This window comes from Suricata suricatta, chromosome 16 (assembly GCF_006229205.1).
Source record: "Suricata suricatta isolate VVHF042 chromosome 16, meerkat_22Aug2017_6uvM2_HiC, whole genome shotgun sequence".
Classification (NCBI taxonomy): Eukaryota; Metazoa; Chordata; class Mammalia; order Carnivora; family Herpestidae; genus Suricata; species Suricata suricatta.
In genome coordinates, this window is record NC_043715.1 from 54,744,100 (window position 1) to 54,750,997 (window position 6,898).

The 6,898-nt window shown below is 41.5% G+C and overlaps 2 protein-coding genes across 2 annotated transcripts in view; both read left to right on the forward strand.

Annotated features, from left to right (window-relative positions):
• LOC115281185 (zinc finger protein 850-like) overlaps nt 1-6,898 on the forward strand; it is a 53,323-nt gene that overhangs the window by 41,498 nt on the left and 4,927 nt on the right. The gene's annotated exons all lie outside the window — the stretch shown is intronic.
• The window catches only part of LOC115281209 (putative protein ZNF720), an 8,792-nt gene that overhangs the window by 923 nt on the left and 971 nt on the right, over nt 1-6,898 (forward strand). The gene's annotated exons all lie outside the window — the stretch shown is intronic.

Sequence of the window (6,898 nt, forward strand, 5' to 3'; positions counted from 1 at the left end):
TGTGGCTCTCTGTGGAAATTATCAGAAGGTGCTAACCTCACCTGTAAATGTGCCTGCTTTCTAAACAGACAACTTAGGTCGTAAGTTGCACTCCCACCCCCCTATTTGAAGCTGACCAGGCAAAGCATACCTGTGGGAAGTCACGGATTCACTATCCCCCAGAACCTGGATGCCTACCTATAATTGGTCATTTCAAGACCCTCTTAAGACAAAGAACTTTAAAACTGATAGGGTCCCGCCAGAACTACTGTCTGTTTGTAAAAATGTAACTGGGTGTCCTGAAATGCTGTGAACTTTAACTGGTTAACTAAATGATGTTTGCCGCCTTGCTAAAGTCAATATAAGCTCACTGCTACCTTTGTTCAGGGCCATCCTCTGCTCCTTAACACCAGGGAGATCAGGTTAGATCAGGTTTGGCCCGGCCTTAAATAAAGTCTGGAATAAAGCTCTCTAAAACTCCCTATGTGACTGTTGGCAGAGTGAGTTCCATTTCGATGGGTTTCAACAGAACAAAGGCAAAAGAAATGTGGATAAAATTAAATTTTCTTACACCTTGCAACCCACTGAGAAATACTTGAGATTGTCGGAGGAAGATATTCATTAAGATATTTACAACTGCTTTAATGTTACTGCTTTTCCAGAGGCAGAAAGCTGGCTTAGCTGGACACCAGCCAGACTTCCAGGATCCAGGGAGTCATCTTAAACCTATGAAAATCCCTTTAGAAATTCTATTTCTACCCCCTCAACTTAAAGTATATATCCATTGGCTCCTCATAATTATCGTGCAACTCAGTCTTTCCACACATCCTGTCCCTGTGCTTTAATTGAATCAGCCTCCTTCACCAAAAAGGCCTCAAGAATACTTTCTTGAGCATTTATTTATTCCCCGTCTCCCTCAGGTCAGTTTCCACGGGGCAATGAAGGCTCTCACTTTTGTGTAGAAGATCTAATGACCTCTGGGAATAGAATTCTAATTCCGTCTGATCTCCAGCCCATCGGTTTTATTTCACTTCTTGGTCATGGCCCAGACATACTGTTCTATTTACTTCTTTGTGTTTTGAGAAAGAGAAGAATCACATAATTGACATGTTTCAGCATCTTAAAAATGTGAAGAACCTTAGGGCACAAATGATGATTGAAACCGGAGCTTTCGACAGGGGCATCTGGGTGGCTCAGCCATTTAAATCTCCCGTCTTGATTTCGTTGCAGATCATGATCTCGAGGCTCATCCTGACAACAGTAGCCCTCCTGGGATTCTCTCTCTCTCTCTGTCCTTCCCCTGTACCTGCTCTCTTTCTTTTTCAAAAATAAGTAAATATATAAATCAAAGACTTGTAATGTGCCTGGATTGCTTAGTTGGTTAACTATGAAGCTCCACTCAGGTTCCGATTTCATGGTTCATCAGTTTGAGTCCCACATCTCTCTCTTTCCTCCGGTCCCTTCCTCTCTCTCTCTCTCTCTCTCTCTCTCTCTCTCTCTCTCTCTCTCTCTCTCTCTCTCTTTCTGCCCCTTATGGGATTCTCTCTCTCTCTTCCTCATTCTCCTCTCTTCATCATTTGTGCCCTCTCTCAGTAAAAAAAATTAAACATTTAAAGAACCGATAAAATGAAAGATCCAAGAAATATTATGTTATGAGATTCTTAAGTACTATGGCCAAGATACTATTCTTGAGATGCTGTGTGGTACAAGATGGGTAGTTTATGGAAGTAGCACCGGGACAGGACCCGTGGGCAGAAAGAACTGTACCTTGTTTTTTGTTTGTTTGTTTGTTTTTGTTTTATGGGTTTTTTTTTTGCAGAAAACTAATGTATAGCCTTTATTAATAGTGATTGATGTATGTGATTTAGATGCTTATCATACAAAAAAAGAAGATATCTTTAGCATTCAAATACAAGACAATGTTTTCAGCATAGCAAAGGCAGAAGTTAGGTCTTAGTGAGGGGTGGGCTGGGGATCAATAGCCTGTCTACTTAAGGGGAAGCATAAGAAAAACGGGATTCTCAGGAAAGGAGATGTTTGCTCCCATAATCACAAAAGAAGAAGGTCCTACAGTAAGTTCCTTTACAGGCTGCAATCAGCATGTAGGGCTAGAAGAAGGGGAAAAGTCACTCTCCATACCAATCAACAAGGTTCGTAGGGGTGAGGTGCTGAAGCCAAAGCCATTGAGGGGGGGATGAATATCAGTCATCGGCTGACAGCAGGAGGCCTTGCAAACCGGCCTTAACCTGATAAGTGTTCTCAACTAGTGAGTTCAGAATGGCTCCCGACAACAAAGCACGTATTGAAATTAATTATAACTTTGCAAAAACCCATCCACTAACTCTTCCGAACCAGAAGAGGACATATGTTTTCTGTGTGTTTAACTTTCTATTATTCCCCACAAGTATTTTGGTGTAATGTCTCAAAAGAGTGACTGATGTGCTGCTTTCTATTTTGATGTCTGTAATCTTATTGACATTTGATGTTCAGTGTAATACTTCTGTAAATCTATCTTCCCAGTTGCTTTCCTATATGCACTGTCTGCTGTTTGCTAAAGTGTAATTTAAAATGATGGTCTTTCCTCATTCATTACATGGCTAGGATTTGCATCAAGAGTGCATTTTGAGACATTGAGCACGGATTGAATTCTAGGTAAAGGGGAGGCCTCTTTCTTTCCATGTCAGTTTTGCTCCTGTGTGCTAACTACAGTGTTGAGTCCGTTGTGACGAGCACGGAGAGCCTGCCACGTTGTTTACATTTCTGTGTTACTCTCCACTAGGAATCCTCTGATGTCCAGGAAGGGCTGAGGGCCACTTACAGGCACTGACATTCTTTTAACATTTTTCAGGTTTCTCTCTTATATGAATTCTGTGATGTTTGGAAAGTTTTGATGGCCGGGGAAAGGCCTGGCCACACTCTTCACATTGGTAAGGTTTCTCTCCAGTATGAATTCTGAGATGTTCAGTAAGGTGTGAGTGCTGGCGAAAGGCCTTGCCACATTGTTGACATTTGTAAGCTTTCTCTCTAATATGGATTTGCTCATGTCTATTTAGCGATGAGCAGTCCTTAAAGGTTTGACCACACTCTTCACAGGTGTAGGACGTCTCTCCGGCATGCACTCTCTGATGTTCAGATAATGTTGATTGCCGATGAAGGATCAGGCCACAGTCCTTACAAATGTACCTTTTCTTTCCAGTGCCAATTGTGTTATGTATATTTAGTGTTGGTGACTGACTAAGTGTGTTTCCAGACTTGTTGCTTGTGGATGGCTTTTGTCCCACACAACTTATCTGAGGATCACCAACACTGGGGGACAGCTGCAGAGCGTTCCCACGTTCTCAATAAGGATTGTCTTCCAGATGCGTATTCCTCTGTTTGATACGTTTAGGTCTTTGAGACAAGACTTCCTCACCTTTATTACATTCAAAATGGTTTTCTGGCAAATGAGCACGCAGATGTTTGTTAACGTTGGAGCCTTGGTTAAATTTCGTCTCAGATTCACTGCAAACAGCAATTCTATGTCCATTCAAAATCGCCTCGTAATTTTGTTGGGTTGACCTCTTTCTGATGTGCCCCTCAAGCTGATGCCACTTAACACATTCCTCTTCAGTTTTAAATCTATGATTCTTAGAAACATTTGAGTGAAAGGTCAGTCCAATCCCATTTTCGCATTGGGTCAAATACTCATTTTCAACATGAATGAGGTCACTTTTCTGATTTTCAAAATTTTCTCTCAGCAAATAATTATGTGTCTAAATTTGATTTCAGTGTTTGGTTACTGAAACACCCGGCTTGACAGAAAGAGCTAACTTGAAAGGGGAAGTTTTGCCAAATCCTTTGTACTGTTCACCACTTTGGGCAGTGAGATTCGTCTTATGGGCAGATGTCTCTGTTTGGATATGGCCGTCAGAATATGTTTCATGCCCTTCACTCTCCCTATTGTTGACCCGTTCTATCATTAAATGAAAATTCTCAAGGGTACTATGTTCCCTGGTTGACAGTTTTTGAAGAGAATGTTCTAAGCACGGCGTTGGCAGGAATCTATCTCTCGGTGCATTGCGAAGGTACAGCTTAAGATGGTGACCGAGCGGCGCAAGAACGTAGGAAGCTTATATGTTCATGGGGGAGGGTAGGCTTATAGCATGTTTGATTACAAAGGTTTCTTTAAATTTCTACCTGTGGGACTACTGTTGAAATATTTCCCTGGTGCTCATCTTTCAGTTCAATATTAAAAATTGGTGAATCATACCAGCAGTCATGAGACCCTTTAAGAAATGCAGCCTCCAGGGGCCCCTGGGTAGCTCAGTCACAGCCTGGCGCCTGCTTCAGATTCTTTCTGTGTCTCTGCCTCTCCCCCTTTTACACCCTGCTGCCCTTGCTCTCTCTCACACAATAAAAAAACACTAAAGAAAAAAAAAGAATGCAGGAAGCAATCTTTCTTTGATGCTTATCAAAACTATGCAGGGACTCGGTCAGCCTTGTGTGGTGAAGGTGAACATATTCCTTTGGTATCCCTCATCATAGTAGACTCAGAAATAAAAACTGTTATATTTATATCATTCTACATGTTTGTATTCACAGTGTGAGTAAAAGACCTAAGCATCATTATCCACAACTAGATTGAGGAGTTTCATGTCATTGAAATGTTTTGTGTTTGGTTGGTTTTTTATTTATTTTTGAAAAAGACAAGGAGAGGCAATGAAAGAGAGGGAGAGAGGAAATCCCAGGCAGGCTCCACACTGTCAGCACAGAGCCAGAGGTGGGGCTGGAATTCGGAAACCATGAGATCAGGACACGAGCTGAAATCAAGAGTCGGAAACCAAACTGACTAAGGCACCCAGGCACCACTCATTAAAACTAGTTTTGAGTCTCCTGATAATTTTCTATTCTATCACTTTTAATGTTATATTAACCACTTTCAAAATGTATGGATACGTGCATGGAATGTACAGAAGTAGATCAATGTTGTGTGCACACCTCCTTTCCATCATTCTTCTCTGGTTTGACACCTGCTATAAACACTGATTTAGGGTCCCTTTTGTATATTGATCCGTGTGTCATTTTACATCACCTCTAGGTCAGTTAACCTGGGTTAAAACCTGATCATACCATATACCACATGTTGGACAAATGATTCACTCAAAATAGAAAAATAATGTCTTTCTTCTCTTAGATTATTTTCTTATGCATTTATGAGAAACTGTTAGATGCTCACTCATAACCAGGGAATGCTAGGGAACCCTAGTTGCCTTTCTTCTTAGTCTAGTAGAACCTGTAATACCTAGAAAACCCACTCAGGTCTAAGTCCTCCAAGAGATCATGGAGTTCTTCCTCTTTGCCCTTGAAATATGAATCCCTTGGCCCATAGACTACTGCCTTGTTAGAAATGCAGACACCCACCTTTCCCAGAACTCCTGAACGGTACCTGCCTTTAACATGATCTCCAATGTGCTGTGTGAATTCTAATTCATGTTAGAATACACTAAATATATTTGTCACTCACCAAAACTTTCCATTAGGAAAAAGACACCACATGGCTCAGTTAAGCATCCGACTTCAGCTCAGGTCATGGTCTCATGGTTTGTGAGATTGAACCCCGCCTTGGCCTCTGTGCTATCACCTCAGAACTTAAAGCCCACTTGGATTTTCTGTCTCCCCCTCTCTGTTCCTTCCTTGCTCAAGCTTTGGCTCTTTTTCAAAAATAAATAATCACATAGAATTTTTTTAATTGACACCACATTTACTGTATGATGTCAATACAGGATTCAAAAATGTGTGTCTCTGTTGATCCATTCATTTTACAAATTCTCGAGGAAACACAATATTTATATTGGTTTATACCTCAACGTTAAAAAATATATGACAGCCTAATACTGTGTTACACATTGTGTTACTGCAGAAAGCATGAAACTCCTCTGAGCCAGAACCAGTTCTAATAATATAACTGAACTAACAGGAGTTTAGTCCTTGGTGAATTGCAAAAATGGTAACAGATGGCAATGTCAGATAAAGGAAAATTGATTTACAGAAAATAAGAAGATCACAGGGTATAGCTTCCAATCCAGAGACTCACAAAGGAATGGGGAATATTTTTTTTATTGTTTTAAGTTTATGTGAGAGACAGGGAGGGCAGAGGAGGGGCAGAGTGAGGAAGAGAGACAATCACAGGCAGACTCTGCATTATCCACACAAATCCCAATACAGTGCTAGAACTCATAAACTGTGAGATCATGATCTGAGCTGAAACCCAGAGGCAGATGACTGAGCCACTGAGGCACCTCAGAAGTTTTCCTTGTATTTAGGGTGAGGGTGGATATTCAGAAAGGGGAGGCTGGGGATAAGGTGGCAAATGAGCCTTAAGATAACAGTTCCATACATTCTCTGTATGTTCCATTCGAAATGAGGTTTGTGCTCCTCTTTGGGTGGAGATTTTAGTATTATAATGAGGTAAAAGGGAGCTCCTGGGTGGCTCAGTCCCTTGAGCTTCCACCTCTTGATTTAGGCTCAAGTCAGGATGTCACAGTCCTGAGATCAAGCCCCAACTCGTGTGGAGCCTGGCTGGAATTCTTCTCTCTGCCCCATGCATAATCATGTTCTCTCTTTTGAGAATGAAACATTTAAAAACATATATAATGAGATAAAGGTAAGTGTCCTCACTCCATCCTTTACTCTAATATTCATCTGCATAGATGGGAGTCAGGAGTTAAACTCAAAATGAGCCCATTCTAGCTTTTCCTCAGGGCAGTCATTACCTTATGTTGGATACATTCCGTTTCCACCACAGGACACTGTGCCCATGGGGTGTTTGGGCTGAAGTAAAAGGGAGGTATAATAAGAGGCTAAGTAAAAGGAGGGACTAAGGTCCGTGAGCACAGGCAGGTAAGCAGTGAAGATCAGGTCGTGGGGTCCAGCTGGTGAC